Here is a 17,602-nt window from a genome sequence, read left to right on the forward strand (position 1 = left end):
TCTAGCTCCAGAAGAAATTCTGCCAGCTGTCTTCTTAATCTTCCCTCTCAAGCAGCAGGGGAGCTGGAAGTGAATTAGTTCAGTTGCTGAAGATCTGCCCAAGACTAATGAGGCAGAGGTGGGTTCCTACTGGTTTGGACCGGTTCGGCCGGGTAGGCTGTAAGTCTGCCGGCCACGTCCCTGAACAGGTTCTATCGACGCTGCCGTAGGTGCCGCCATCTTGTTTTTTTGCTTTTGCGCATGTGCAGAAGCAGTTTTTAACTACTGTGCATGCGCGCACAAAGCACATCCCTGAGCGAACCGGCAGTAACAGAAGCTGGAACCCACCCCTGTAATGGGTTGTGGAACGCAGAATGTAGCACTGATCCCAGATGGATGCAGCTTTTGGGTCTGTGAGAGGCTCAGTTAAATGAATGCTACATTTAGTGGTCTATGTTTCAGGTATATATATATATATATATTTAATGCAAAGGTATCTGTGATGAACAAGAATCTTGGGAGGATAGAGAAACTACAATGAAGGGACTGACAAGATATCCGAGCAGGCAAAATTCATCTGTTATGACTCTTAACCCAAAGTTTTCTTCTGAAATTGTTAATTGCCTTGAAAGAAAAGTATGTATCAGCACTAACTGACTAACAAAACCAACACTATCAAAACAAAAAAAAAATCTGTGCATTACACAATCCATGCCATTAACATTACATTAATAGAATTTCCTTTGAAATGATTCATCAAGGAACTTTAAATAATATTTTTTTAAAAACCAGTTGTCATGTCATGTCAGGACAGAACCATTTCCCAAATAATGCATACTTGGCTTCCTGGTTAGCTTCATTTGTGAATCTTCAGGAGTAAACTGCAGATTTGCCAGCCCTCTCAGATCCCAGGGAAGATGCAGCATAGATAAGAAATTGTATCTATATTTCCAGATGTTGTGTAGTTCAGAACCATAATTCAGTTTCTAACCTCTACTAAAAATAACCTCAGTTTGTGGGAACATGATCACACATACATTGAAATGTAACCAGAGATCCAGATGTAGCTGCCATCGCAGCATTTATGTGCCTATGGGCTCAACAGCAAGACAGGAGAACCACATGCCAAAGCTATCATTTAGAGAACATTCAAATATATAAATATTCAAATATGAGCAAAAAAATAGGAGCAGAGAATTTTTACGAAGTTCGCGATCTAACCATGTCTGAGGAGTGATTCCCTTCTTAATAGCAATAGCACTTAGGCTTCGATATTGCTTCATTGTGCTTTACAGCCCTCTCTAAGTGGTTTACAGAATCAGCATATTGTCCGCAACAATCTGGGTCTTCATTTTACTGACCTCAGACCAATGGAAGCCTGAGTCAACTTTGAGCCTGGTGAGAATCGAACTGCTGGCAGTCAGCAGAATTAGCCTGCAATACTGCATTCTAACCACTGCACCACCTTAAGCTGCATTGTACTAAAGAACCAGTCAATGCTTCCAAAGTGGTTACAAAGGAAACAAGTTCCACCACCTTTTTAGATATTTATTATTGTCAGGACTGTTACGAGTATTTTTAAGAACACGGTATACCCACATAATTTTAAACCAGAAAAATATCTTCAATGCAATACATCCCTGCAACCAATTCGCTCGCACAGAGAGAGACTCCTCCAGGTGCCGTCCACCAGACAATGTCGGGGGGCGGCGTCTAGGAGCAGAGCCTTCTCTGTTGCGGGCCCAGCCCTGTGGAATGACCTTCCCCCGGATATTAGGATATTAGGACCACCTCTGACCTCCGCGCCTTCCGGATAAAGCTCAAGACCCACCTATTCCAAGTAGCTGGCCTGGCTCAACCATAGTTCGTTCACACTGCTCCTGACGGGTTTTTTAATTTTGTGGTTTTTGGAATTTTATTAGGGGATTTTAAATTGTGTTTTTAATTGTCTTTATTCATCTGCCTACCTCCTCCATGTACACGTATTCGTTTATTTTGTGTGTGTATTGTCCATATTGTATTTTATGTGTTTTTTATTGTACGCCGCCCCGAGTCCTTCGGGAGAGGGTGCGGCTAAGAAATAAATTTTATTATTATTATTATTAATGCTGCATCCACTATCACAGGGTCTCATGAAAGTCTTGAAAACTGTAGAACATTGATGGTGAACCTTTTCGGCACCGAGTGCCCAAACTGGAACATGTGTGTGTGTGTGTGTGTGTGTGAGTGCACAAGAGTGCCTAAAACCCAAAGACCTGCTGGCTGGCAGGCGCATGCCTGTTTTTTGGCCAGTTTTGGCTGGTTTGGGGGGGTGTTTTCAAGCCATTTTTGACCCGAAAAATGCCCTGAAAATGCCCTAAAAAACCACCCCAGAAAACGGCCTGTAAACACCCAGAAAATGCCCTGAAAAACACCCTGAAAATGGCCTCAAAACAGCATGAAAAATAGCCCAGAAAATGACCTGAAAACGCCCTGAAAACAGCTTGAAAAATAACCTGGTTTTTTGGGGCTGTTTTCCAGCACCTGTGAAGACCAGCTGGCAATGGTGCCCGTGCCCACAGAGAGGGCTGTGCGTGCCATCTCTGTCATGCGTGCCATAGGCTCAACATCACAGCTATAGAATGAAGATTTGGGCTCTGCAGCTAAAAAGTCAGATTGAAAGTCTGCATGGTAGAAGTGGGAAGCACAACTCACGCTTCCAACCATCAAGAAGCCTGCAAAAGGTACCTGAAGAAGACATGGGAAAGTGAGGCCAATTTAAGGGTTTTGTTTTGTTTCATTTTTTAGATTCTAAAAATGAGATTGGTTGCAGGAGGCATCCATTAAAAAGGTAAACTGGTCCTCTTTTTATACTCACTCCGACCTCCAATAGGATGGAAACACAATGGGACTGATTTGAAGCTATTTTTGAGAGTTTGGGAACATTGATGGGAAAATGATTTAATTTCTACAAAAAACATATCCCCTCATGATAGCGAACCTATGGTATGTGTGCCACAGGTGGGATGTGGAGCCATTTCTGAGGGCACACGAGGCATTGCCCTGTCAGCTCCAGTGTGCATGGGCTTGATTTGTGGCTGGTTTTCGTCCTCCGGAAGCTTCCCTGAAACCTCGGAGAGCGAAAACCCGCCCAATGGACAACCCAGAAGTCGAAAACCGGAGGGCCTCCTGGGGGGGTGGTTGTATTTGCCCTCCCCAGGCTCCAAGAAAGCCATGCACGCACGCATGGGGCAGCGGGGGGTCACACGCATATGCGCAGAGGGCACGGCGTGGGGGGGCATTAAATTATGGGGTTGGGCCCGCAAGCACAGGCGATAGCACACACGCGAGTCCTTTTGGCATTCAAGACGAAAAAGGTTTGCCGTCACTGATATACCCCTTTTCTTCTTAATTCTACAGAAAAGGAAAAGAGAGAGAAAGAGGGAAAAATAACCTTTCCCCAAAGTTTTTGTGAGGAAATGTAAGAGTGGGTATAAAAAGGAACATGAGGGTTTTGAGAATTTCTCCATATATAGCAGAAAAACCCATAGGAATCGATCTCAGAGTTTAGTTATCCAGAATACATTATAAAAATAATTCATAAATATGAATTTATCCTTTGAAAATGCCGTTAGGTTAATTTAAATTTTCTAGGATTTCCTGGTTAGATTGTATTACATTTATTTATAATAGCATTTCTGATAGCAATGGCCACTTATTGATTGATATTGGTGAAAATTATTTTGAAAAATTGAAAAAAAAATACTTAGCAATTGTTGGTAATTAATTCTAAGTAAGTTCATTGTTTAGCGGTATAAAGACCTAAACTGTTTTCTATCAGAAATTTATTTTTCCCCATTACCCAGTAGATTTACTATTACAAAACACTCAAAAGTGGAAGTAGATCTTTCTTTGGAACAATGATTTCTCAAAATAGGAGAAATAGCACTGACTGAAAAATGAATACAACAAAAAAGAGAAGCAAAATTAGAGAATATAAGGGGCCCTGAGATCATCTAACCCAGTGTTTCTCAACTTTGGTGACTTTAAATCCTGTGGACTTCAACTCCCAGAATTCCCCAGCCAGCTGGCTGGAGGATTCTGGGAGTTGAAGTCCACAGGACTTAAAGTCGCCAAGGTTGAGAAACACTGATAACCATACCCCCTGCCCAGTGTAGGAAGCCCCACTATGCCATCCCGAAGAATCTCTGCTTAAACATTCTGATCAAAGAGACTCCAACTTTTCTAGAGTTACGGTAGCTTCTTGTTGTTTCAACAGCTGTTATTACTAGAATTTGTTTTTCAAATCAGGTCTCCCCTTAACTTGACAAGTTGCTTTTTTTGTTAATGTTTACTTTTATACCATGGGTTCATTGCTTTTCTTTATCGCAAATTCCTTTAAGTTGAGTGATCTATCATTTTACCAATAAACAAGAAAGTACAATAAAAATAAATCATAGGAATATGTACACATACTTCCCTATTATTAATCCAATACCTCCACATGTACAGGTAGTCCTCAACTTACAAACCCAATTGGGACTGCAATGTCCATCACTAAGCGATGTAGTCATTAAGTAAGTCATCAGGTGACCCTGCCTGAGTTTACAACCGTTGCCATTTCCCAGAAGCCAACTGGTTGCAAATGGTGATCATGTGACTACGGGAGGCTACAACCACTGTAAATACATAACAGTTGCCAAGTGTCCAAATTGTGATCATATGACTGCAGGGATGCTGCAATGGTTATAAGTATGAGGACTGGTCATAAGTCATTTTTTCAATGCCATTGTAATTTTGAACAGTTGCTAAATGAACTGTAATTACGAATATTCAGTTATTTTTTTAAAAGGTTAGCAATTTAATTCTCAACTCTAGTCATACAATGTGATAGGTGTTGTATGTTATTAGGTTTTATTGTACATACAAGAAAAATATATATATTTTGAGTCTAAATAATGCTATGATTTAAAAGAACGTTTTAAAACCTTGGTTTTGCAGGTGCTGAAAACTTCACCCACATATCAAATAAATGATAGAGGATATAATAAATAAAATATATACCCCCGGTAGAATAAATTAATGTTAGTAATTAGAAATCTAAAGCAAAGTTAGAAATATTTTTTTATCCTTGAACCTCTTTCAGGTTTGCCTTTTTTTGTCCTTTTTTTTGTCCTTTATTTTTTCCAAGAAAATATGGTTACCATATTTATACAGGTTGTCCTCAACTTATGACCAGAACTGAGCGCAAAATTTCTGTTGTTAAGTGAGACATTTATTAAGTGCATTTTGCTCTATTTTATGACTTTTCTTGCAATAGTTGTTAAGTGAAATATTGCAGTTGATAAGTTAGTAACCCGGTTGTTAAGTGAATCTGACTTCCCCATTGACTTTGCTTGTCAGAGGGTCACAAAAGGTGATCACATGACCCTGGGACACAACAACAATCATAAACGAGAACCAGTTATCAAGCATCTGAATTTTGATCACAAGATCATGGGGATGCTGCAAAGGTTGTAATGGTGCAAAACAGTCATAAGTCATATTTTCTAGTGCCATTATAGCTTTGAACAGTCACTAAACAGACTGTTGTAAGTCAAGGACTACCTGTATACAACCATTTTCTCTTCTAATACTTGTTCCTCACAACAAACTGCCTTCTACTTGCTGTCTGCCCATCAGCTGTTGCATAGTAGCATTACTAACACTTTATAAAACCCTAGTAAGACCACACCTCCATAATTGGACGTTTTTAAGAAGAATCTAGACCAGTGGTCTTTGTTGTCACATGCCGAAAGCTCATGCCACACAATGGACTACCATATGTGTGTGCCCACACCCATAATGCAATGTGCACATGACTCCCCTGTGTGCCCCATCCCTAACTCTTTCTAAGCACAAGTTGAGGGAGCTTCGAAAAAGTGGTCAATCCATGTCCAAAAATAGCTCTGCTGAATGCCTGGAGGAAGAACCTGGAATATAGTGACACAAAAGTTCCCTCTGGCTTAGAAATGCAGCATGTTTAGAGAACACATCCTGTTGTTCTGTTGGCACCAATTCAGATAAAGCAACAGTTATTAAAAGGAAATCAATTGGAATGTGTGGCCAAAATCCAGCTGAAAGGATTTGAGTGCACGGGGAGGGGGGGCATATTAATTTTTTTTAATGCCTGCAGTGGTAGGATTCACTTATCTTCCCTACCAGTTCACAAATGTGAACACATGCACTGTGTCTGTGCATGCGGACCGCCTTCTACGCATGCGCAGTGCTCGGAAATTACATCGGGGTGGGTGGGCGGAGCCTCCCACAGCTGCCGCTACCGGTTTGCCCCAATCGGAGAGAACTGGCTGAATACCACCTCTGAATGCCTCTAAGAGATCACGGATGATGTTACCTAGTCTTGGTAATGAAACATCTGCAAGAAAACAACCAAGCTCAGAGAGCACCAAGGAACCCCCTCATTTCAACTCTGAGTTACAAATATTATCCTTTATGAATGCCTCTAAATCAAATTTGATTCCTGTCCTAGCAATCCAAGCATTTTTGGAAGTAGTTTGCTATAGCCTTCTTCCTAGGACAGGGGGAAATGATCAAAGTCACTCAACTGCTAGGCTAAAAACAGGACCAGAATTCAGGTTTTTCCATTCCTAATCTACTGTTTTAACGATTAGACAAAATTAATTCTCATAGGTGCTGTGAGGCCCACTGGTTTGGACTGGCAATACTCAAGAGTGCTTTGATAGAATTCATTACAGTAGTACTATTTGGCACTGTACAATATTCGTCTTTGTTCAGATGATGCCATTATGCTATTAAGTAATACATTAATTAATGAGGTAGATTAAGTGAGGACTTTGCACTGAAAGTTTTTGTTTACTAGCTCAGATAAGATATCTCATGTAAGACACTAAGGTAGCTAGATATCAAAGGTTGCAATCTTTTCAATTTACTTGGAATCAATCCCATGGAATTTCTACTACTAAATAGCAGTCGTACATATGTAGGACAATATTGGAGGGGAGGTTCTTTTGGCTTGCACATTTTAAAGAACATATTCTATATTAGGGAAGCAAACATTGGAATTTCCCCTCCCTTTCCCAATCTTTGCTAACTCTCTCTTCCTCCACCAGGGCGACATACTGTATATGACAATCTCCCTTCATTCTATCACTGAAACAACTTTGTAAAGTGTTTTTGGCCAAGGCAGATTGGCTGGTTCAAAGTCATCCAGGGATCTTTCATGGCTAAGGGAAGACTTGTGCCTTAATCCGTAGTTAACTGCCTCACATCATCCTGGCTTTTTACCCTTCAATCTCCATGTATACCCATATCTGCTTTAAAGACTCCTTTAATCTAATTGGGGATTTGAGGCTGTTCAGCAGTGGGGGAAGGGAGAGAAAGGAACTTTTCCGCATATCCTATCAATGGACAGGGGGTACATTGACAAATGGGTTGCAACCCCCAATTCATGAATTCAATGGAGAAGTTTTTTTAGATTGAGAACTAAACTCAATTTTTAAGTGGAATGCTAAGGCTCATACTGAGATTTGGACAAAGAAACCTGCATTTCATTTCATTTCATTTAAATGCCATTAAAACCACAAAAAGTTATCCTCATGTAGTTAATTCTTTTATACCTTACAATTTGATGTAATTTCAGGAAAGTCCTTGGATTGGGAATCTCAGTGGCTAAAACCTGAGCTTGTCGGTCAGAAAGGTCGGCAGTTTGGCAGTTCAAACTCCTACCGCCACGTAACTGAGTGAGCTCCTGTTACTTTTCCCAGCTTCTGCCAACCTAGCAGTTCGAAAGCACATAAAAGGCAAGTAGAAAAATAGGAGCCACTTTGGTGGGAAGGTACAGCATTCCGTGCGCCTTCGGCGTTTAGTCATGCTGGACACATGACCACTGAGAGGTCTTCAGACAGCGCTAGCTCTTCAGCTTTGAAACGGAATGAGCACCGCCCCCTAGAGTCAGGAATGACTAGCACATATGTGCGAGGGTAACCTTCACCTTTACGCAATTCTCACCCTCCAGCTGCATTCAGTTAAGTTTATTAATAAAATACAAATTTCACTAAGTCTCTCTCCAGGTCACAATGACCCTTCAACAGATGTGATAGCTCAAGCGGACAGCCTCACTAGATATTAGCTGAATGGCAGATACTCATGGGAGAAGAACAAATTTTGATTATGAATATGTTTCTAGAAACTGAGGGTTACAAATGAGTTTAAAGAAAAGAATTCCTGGAGGATAAACATATACCAATTAAAAACAGACCATAGAAGTATAGTTATGTCCATGATGCCTCAGATCTGAGAAGATCTGCTCCCTTGTACCCATTTATTTTGCTTTGCTTGGTGGAGGTTTCTGAATGAAGGCCTCCAAAGGTGATCCAAAGTTTCAGGTGGGTAAGCAGGGAGCAAAACAGGACTTTGGAGAACACCAACTAGGTCAGAGTGCTCTATAAATGAATGTGCTTAGGAAAGACAGATTTGGCAAAAGGTATCATGCAGAGCAGGGGTGTCAAACTCATGTTGTCACAGTGGCGTCACATGATGTATTGGGACTTCCCCCCTTTGCTAAACTGGACGTGGGCGTGGCCAGTCTGTGACTCATCCAGCCCATGGGACAGGAGTTTGACAGGCCTGATGTAGAGATATCCAAATGTTGTGAATGTTTTCTCAGCATTGTTGAAAACACGCTTCTATTTTACAAGTGTTTGTTCCATTCCAAATACACCCAGAAAGATGATAATTTAAGACCAGCCTTGTACTGTGTTAAGTTCTTTAAATCCTGTGATGTCTGTAAAAATGAGGAAGGCCATATTTCTCCTTACAGACTCCATTGATTATAATTCCTCTCAAGACTGTAACACACAAAATCAATGACAGTTGAAAAAGAAAAAAAAAACACTTGCATGCATAGAGACCTTCTCCCCATCCCTCCCCGGTCTCATAACACACTTCAGATATCTTATAAACTCCGAGAAGATAAACTGTGTGATTCTTAAAATGCTGTCCAGCTTGAATAAGGCTTGACAAAATTTTTGAAAAAATTGTGTGCTTCTTGTTTAGCAGTACTATTTTTGGAGCATTGACAATGTTTTTACTAAGAAAGGGGTGTTTTCAGAAGTTATAATAGTGTAAATGTGTGACATCATCTTCTATTTGTATTCCTCTATGTTCTTGTCTTTTTTTCCTTACAAGAAAAATCCACCAAGGAAGAAAAGACAGAATAGCTACTCAATGGATGGAATGGCAGATTTTGCTAAGCCATCATCTGAGTTGTGTGGTCTGATCTAGCATACTATGTGACCTGGCTATACAAGTCTATATACCATATGTTTGTGTTGCATGAATTTAGCTAATTTGGTTTATTCCAACTTGGTTTAAATCATAGTTGGTTTAGGCAACTTGGTTTAAGTCATTTTGGTTTAGCCAAGTTGGTTTAAATCATAGTTAAGCAGTCCATAGCTTTGTATGAAGTTGAACCAGATTACTACCTTTTGACTGGTAGTTGCAGATGCTATCCAATTGCGGGGGGGGGGACATATTAATTGGAATGTACCAATGCAGCAAATACAGAAACCAAATTGGTAACCACTTAAGCCAGACTTATAACTAAGAGGGAAAATACCTCATTTCTCCACTCCGTTTAGTCCATGGTTTCTTGTGTTAAAGAAATAACAGTTTGGATTTATGTTTCTAAATATTTCATTATATTTTGTATAACGGCAGATACTGTGAAAAGACAACGTATGTCTAAAATTAGTTACAGATCTGTGAGTAGTTAATATTAAAATAGGTAATTCAAATGTGTTTTCCTAATTGCTTGTCTCATTGTGGGATTCTTTATAGCTGTTCCAAAGGTCTGTCAAGGAGCTCAAATAGTTATAGAATTTATGTCTTTGGTGAAATGTAACAGATTGCAAGGATGTGTCATGACTGCTTTCTCATCTCTTCTCCTTCCACAATTAAGTACCAGGAGCAGCTTGTTAAAATAACAATTAGGGTTGGGACACCTCTCACAAATCAAAGTTGCTATACTGCATTTCAAAGAAAGATGCTATAGTGCGTCTCCATTTTGAATGATATCTGGGCATCCCTTTCTCTTACCTCATATTCTTATCAGCTGTAAAATAATTCCCTCTTTGTGCACATGGTCCAATCCTCTCTAATCAACATTCTTCATGAGATCTTTCTAACCTTGGGGCTCATCTGGGTGCAAGAAACATGATTCCTGTAACTCTAGCTTCAGAAATAAGAAAACACTGTTATTTCTTCTCTAGTATGACCCCACAGAGTTGGTACGATGCAGTACGATCCCACAGAGTTGGCCTCCTCAGGGTGCCGTGGGCCAGGCAGTGTTGGCTGGCGACCCCCAGGGGGAGAGCCTTCTCTGTGGGAGCGCCTTCCCTTTGGAATGAGTTGCCCCTGGAGCTTCGCATAATTCCCGACCTCCGGTCCTTCCGGCGCGCCCAAAAAAGTTGGCTTCTCCAGCAAGCAGGCCTGGCCTGAATAAAATAAACTATTAATTGTTAATTGTTAATTGTTAATTTAATTTCTAAATTGTAAATGTCTATTGCGGTTTTTTTGGATATTCTATTTAATCTTTCTTTTAACTTTTGTAATATATGTTTTTATGTTGTACACCGCCCTGAGTCCTTTGGGAGAAGGGCGGCATATAAGTCCAATAAACCTAACCTAAACCTAACCTAACCTAGTTACTAGAATTTTTGTTTTTAATAAAATATCAAATGCAACATCCCCTGGGGCACATTTAACATTTCCCCCTAATTTTGGCTCAAGCTTGCTGGCCATTCTTCAATGACATGTCTACTTTCACAGCCTTCATTTCATCCTCAGCCTATAATCAAAATCAGTTAATTTTGGATTTGTCTGATTGGATATGGCAGTGTGCCATCCTTTCCTGACAGAAGTTTTGTTATATGGACAATTTGTATCATATTTTAATGCAACTATGGTAAAAATGCAGTGGAGGCTAGAATCTGCTCAGATCTATTGGTTGCTTTCAGGTCATGTATTTATCCTTCCAGTTTTTCCCTCAGGCCATTAGGAGAAGCAACTTCGAGGTCTTTAAACTAAGTTATAGACCAGTACATTTCTAAAGCCATTGTCATTATCTAGACGTCTCTTGTGAATATGCTGGTCATTTTAGGGAGGTCCTGGTCTACCATATTCCCTAATGAGGTTGTTGCTACAGTAGCGATCATAGATAGACCCAATCTTTTCCTAATGGTAGACCAGGACTTCATATACTGACCTGCCTATTAGCCCTACATAGAAAAACAGATTGCTCTGTAATGTCATGTGTTTGCTATCTGACAGGCAGGTCACCGCTAGTCACTAGAACTGTAATTAGATTAAATATTTCTGATAGATTGCATGGTTAAACACACTGTACCATCCATCCATCTACCTACCCACCCACCACCCTCCCATCCATCCATCCATCTATCTATCCACTGTACCATCCATCCATCCAAACGCACTTCACAACCCCCATAACAGGTAGAGCAATCTGTGGATGTTTTCCCTCAATTGGGCAGGGTTGTAAGATCCATTTGTTTCTGCCCCATAATTTGCTCTGCAGTAATTTATTAGCATATGGTCCCTCTCCTTACTGAGACAAAGTTGAGACTGGCTATATAGATTGATCAAATGATGCCAGCATAGAAAAGCACATTAAACTGACTCTCTAGATATGCCTCTAAACAGCAGACTTTAGGTAAGAAAAGAATATATTACCTTTATTCGATTTTCTGAGGAGGAACTACAAGCAGATAGACAAGATGCGGTAAGACTTTATGTTTGGCTTTAACCTGGTAAATACAAACTTTGAGCAAATATCTAAATTATTAGATTTAACTACATTTCTTAATTTATCAGGCACTTCCCTTGAGTTGTGAACTTCACTCAGTCCCACATTTTGACAGAAGGACCTGAAGAGGTGCTTCACAAAGCATGTTAGTGTGAATGAAGTATTTCTCTGAAGTACAGAGAAGGCTCAACCAGGCTATTTCAAAGTCCTTCCCAGGTGATTTCCATAAGTGTGTGTGCCCATTACACTAAAAATCCTTAAAATAAGTTTTTGTAGGCTTTTTTAAGCTTTTGGGAGAGGGATTTTTGTTCACACCAATCTACACTGCTTTGCAAAGTGCCCACGCCTTTAAATGCTTTGCAAAGCCCCATTTAAATATAATCTTTGTGTAAAAGATATACAAGCCGTGACCCCACTCATCCAGCACTGAAGACCAAAAAATAAACAAATAGAAAAATGCATAATTCTTAACATCGACTGAGGAGTCTGGAGAAGATAATTAATTAAAAAGAACATTGATGTCTCTGACTTTCATGACATAAACTAGTAGACATAAAATATTTTTAAGTATTCAACTGATTATTTAATTAACTAATTTCTCTTGGAAGTAAATTAAGCAAAAACACAGTCACACAAATGGTGACAAAGGGTGGTATATTTTTATTGGTAAGAAACAGCTTTAGAAAAAGGCTTGCTTTTATGTCAGCTTGCAATCTTCACATAATTCACACCTATCCATAAAGACAAATTTGACATGGTGGTTTCACAATTATGTTGTGGTTTATCTGACTAGCAATTTCAAAGGAACATTTAAGTACTTACGATGCTCAGTACTTTATTCAATCAGTTAACATTTGTCACAGATTTTTAAGCTATGCTAAATGAATTATTGGGTGATGTCTACATAGTTGTTCCAATACTTTTCCCTAGAACCCTTGATCCACTAGTTTTTTATATTGATAGTAGTTCACAAACATGAGACAGAAATTTTGACACTATAATATATCATCAACTATATTTGCTGTGGAAAACTGTAGAAAAGATATAAAGAGGGTAGCAGATGTTTCGTTTCACTTAAAGATGAAACTAGCTCTAGTACAAGTAATCCTTAGTTAACACTTCATTCCACAACAGTTTGAAGTTATGCCAACATGGAATGAGGAAGTTACTGATTTGTGAAGTTGTGGTCATTGCAGCAACCCTGCGATATGTGATTGTGTGACTGGCTTGCAATTACAATGGTCGCAATCCCATGGTCACCTAATTGTCATTTGTAACTGTAGGAAGTTAGCACCCACCCCTCTCCTAGAAAAATGAAATATCTTAGGAAATATTGAAAAGGCAGAACATTATACTTCCCTGGATGTGAAAAGGGAGAAACATGTTTTAAAGACAAAGTAGCTCCCTGCAGCTTCCTGCCCACTCCCCTTTTGTCAATGAGTCATTAAAGCCTGAGCTACTCTACTTTACATAATAAAGGTAATATCAGCCTTTCACAGAAACTCACCACATGGCATGTGGAAACTCAATCAAACTTGGCATTCAAAACAGAGTCTAGATAGTTGCCCCTGCATGGCCCCATGGGAGTCTGACAACCAATCAGAATACATTTCTTACACAGGAACAGGAAACAGAGAGGTTTGGCCGAATAGAGAGTATAAAGCCAGGAACTTTCAGCCCTTCCTCCCTTTTTTTCTTCTTCTTCACCCAACATTGAAGCATGTGATCACCTTTTTTGTTCAGGACTCTAGCCATGTGGTCCTGTCCCCCATTAAACCATCTTTCCAAGCAGCCTCCATGTCCTTTTCTCCACTTGGAGCTGAACCCAGAAGGACATTTCTTCCAACATCACCTTCAGCACAGATTTCCAACAAGCAAAATCAGTGGGAAGGCCAGCAAGAGGTCCCAAAGGGTGGTTAGTGAACTGTGCAGGGTGCACTTAACAACCACAGCTAGAACTGCCTTTGTAAATATCATGTGATATTGCACTTTATGACTGGGTTGCTTAATGATGGAGATGGATCCCAAGTGCTATTGTTAAGCAAGGACTACTCGTAGTAGTAGCCCATCAATACAGAATTGTAGAACTAGAAAGGATCATAAATATCACCTAGTCAGCCTTCTGCAGTATGCAAGAAAAATCGTTTTAAACCATCAAGAGAGGAAGTTTGTCCAGCCTCTTCTTAAAAACCTCCAGAGATGGAAAATCCATGACCTTCCCAAGTAGTCTATTTCACTATTGCACAGATATTACCATTGGCAAGTTTTTTTCCTTATATTTCATATTTCATTATTATTCCTTTATCTTTCAGTTCAGAACCAGTGTGGTCTAATGCTTAAACCTCAGTGGTGCAGTGGTTAGAGTGCAGTACTGCAGGCTACTTCTGCCGACTGTCGACTGCCTGCAATTTGGCAGTTCAACTCCCACCAGGCTCAAGGTTGACTCAGCCTTCCATCCTTCCGAGGTGGGTAAAATGAGGACCTAAATTGTTGTGGGCAATATGCTGACTCTGTAAACTCCTTGGAGAGGGCTGTAAAGCACTGTGAAGCAGTATATAAGTCTAAGTGCTATTGCTATTGCTATTAAGGCATCTGGCTAGAAAGCAGGAGACTGTGAGTTCTAGTCCTATCTTAGGCATGAAAGCCAGCTGGGTGACTTTGGGCAGGCATTCTTTCCCAGCCCAACTCACCCTACAGAGTTGTTGTTATGGGAATAATAGGAGGAAGTGGTATTAGCTATGTTTGCTGCCTTGAGTTATTTATAAAACTAATAAATGTGGGAAATAGATAGATAGATGGACAAACAAATAAATTAATTTAAATTCAAATTCAATATAGGTTGGTGTAATATACACCTATTATTTCTTGGCCTAGTTCATAAAGCCACTGAAAAATTACTTTTTGTCCTTTTCCTGTCTCCTCACTGACATATCTTCCTTGGTCATCTTTTCTCTTGATTAAACAGCCCAAGTTCCTTCAGACTTCCTAAGACATGTTGTGAAGTCTCTGTATCACTTTTCTTGCCCCCATCTGTATATATGGAAGGCCATCTTGAAAAGATTTGATTTAAAAAAATATATGTTAAAGAGGAAGATATAAAATCTGAAGGTGGAGAATTGAATTGATGAAAAAAAAAATGAAAATTAAGTTTTAAGGTCAAATTTCTAAAACCCATCAACATAGCCTGATTCAAAAGCATGTAATCCTATTGTACAATTTCCTTGAGCACAGTTCAGTGTTTTGTTTTATTTTTAAAAAGCAACCTCGAAGAGGAGTCATGAGAAAAAAAAAGAGCAGGCAGAATGTTGCTAACATTTACATCCTCTCTTTTAAAAAAAACCACTATTTCCTGAACCAGAGAACAGAGCATTGCCTGTCAGAAAGGTGATACTAACACTTTTTTTCATTTAAAAAACACAGAAACATACCCATACATTATTCACTTTTAAAGTAAGTAACAAAACAAAAGAACAAAAAAAATGAACCCAAAGGAATTAAATACAAAAAAGATATAAGAAACAGAAGAAATTAGGAAATTAAATATAGAAACATAAGAAATAGGAAACATAAGAAATAAGAAAATTAAATATAGCTGACTCCTATTTTTGTCCAAACCATTCCCTAGAGCTCTCCAGAACTTTCTATCTATGCTTCCATCATGTCCATAGATCATTATCTATGTTGGCGTTTGAAGCTTCTTACCTCTCTGCTTTTACAGATTCCAGGACTGGCTGGAAACCAAGAGTGTCCAATCCTGGCAATCTTAAGACTTGTGGATTTCAACTCCCAGCATGGCTAGCTGGGGAAATCTGGGAGTTGAAGTTCACAAGTCTTAAAGTTGCCAAGGTTGACATTCTTTTGCCCCTGGGCAAAATCATATTCTGGTGCCTCCTGTAGTTTGATTGATCTTCCAATTTTGTTAGGAATTTCAAAAAGGCACCCTCTTGTTTCTTTTCTTTTCTTTTCTTTTAGTTTTGTGCCTCTGATTTTCAGCCCTGGACATTTTTTTTTCTTTTCTCAGACATTTTCACCCTATTTACTGTGAATCACAGTAAGCATTTTTAATTACACAAGCACCCATTGTTGCCAAGTTATATTTAACTTTCAAGCAGGCACAGTGATAGACACATACTACTGTTCACTTTATTCTGTTTTTTAGAAATCTTTTCAGTTTGGGTGTCCTCTACAATTTGGAACCTCTAAACCTAGAATTGGCCCCTGGAGGATGTCATGAACTCTAACCAAGACTTTCTCAATTGTCTTCTTTCAGATGAGTCATCCTTCCTTCCTAAATGTTTTGAGATTCATTCCTCAGTCGTTCTCTGTATAGGATTTAACTACTTTACCTCAATGTGTTTCTTTCAATCTGTTTACTCATTTCTGTGTTTCAATCCTCATTCATTCAGGACTCATTCATTCTTGGTTGAACGTGTACACAACTTAACCACCTCATTACCCCTGTGTTCATTTTACTTTAGTATTTCTCCTGCCATACTAAATCCTCACAACTATATAACATAGTGGGCAGAAGTACAATTATACACCTTTTCACTTCTTTCAACAAATATTAATTCCTTATGACAGACCACAAACTATTCACTACATTTCATCCAAGATTTGTGCACCTTTACCTTTCTCTGTTAACCTATAATTAATAAACACTGTATCAGAGAATGGAAATTCCTCTGCTTGCTTTAGACATATTCATGTCTTGCATATATAGCATTTGACCTCTCTTGATTTTTTGATACATTAGTTTTCTGATCCATGTCTCTTATTGTATCATATCCTCTAATGTTTACCACAGATCATTCAGGTTTCCAGAGGGGGGAAAATACATGCACATTCATGTCCCAATGAGCACAGCTTTAGAATGATCACATGCCCACTGGGGGATTCTGGGAGTTGAAATCCACTCAACTTAAAGTTGCCAAGGTTGGGAAACACAGCTTTAGACTATCACTGCCCATTTCTTTCCAAACCAGGGAACAGGCCATCAACACCTGAGCTGTATTCAGATGTTCTGAGCTGTTCAGAGTTAAAGCAATTCACCATTACCTGCACTGAGCTGTAACTTGAGAGAATTGCTGAGAAAATATCAGAAGGCTACAGATAAATTGTTATATCAATATGGTTTATCATTTATACATAGATATTTTTTCATTTCTAAAAATATATTGTAAAACCTATACATTATTATTACTTTAATACAGTGGTATTCATTAAGGGTTGATTAAAAATTAACTCTGTTCTAATAATTTAGACAATTGCAGATATTGTGCAAAAAGGATTTATCAATGTTAATTATGCTGTAAATGTTGGTGTTAATTAGTATAATGTTATTTGATTTCCCCTCCCCCTTCAGAGCTGAATATAGCATTAAAAAACCAGTGCAAGTTGCATTGAAGTGTTTGTTGTACATTAATGAATTTTGGAGAAGGAGTTTAATTAGGAGAAGAAATTAAGGAGAAACTTCTTAACAACGAGAACAATTAACCCCTGGAACAAGGAGGAGGAGGAGGAGGAGGAGGAGGAGGAGGAGGAGGAGGAGGAGGAGGAGGAGGAGGAGGAGGAGGAGGAGGAGGAGAAGGAGGAGGAGGAGGAGGACGACGACGACTTTGAGATCTCAGGAAAAAATGGCAGAATATATACTGTATGCAGCACTGAATGAATATTGAACAGAAGCTCTCTAAAATGTGGTTATAAATGCACTAGTGAGAACAATTCAAGTGAAGCCTTTTCTGGAACTGAAGAGTTGGCCAAAAGCAAGACTAATACAAACATTATTTAATATAGTACTAG

Source organism: Natrix helvetica (genome assembly GCF_964273705.1).
Source record: "Natrix helvetica genome assembly, chromosome: 1".
NCBI lineage: Eukaryota > Metazoa > Chordata > Lepidosauria > Squamata > Natricidae > Natrix > Natrix helvetica.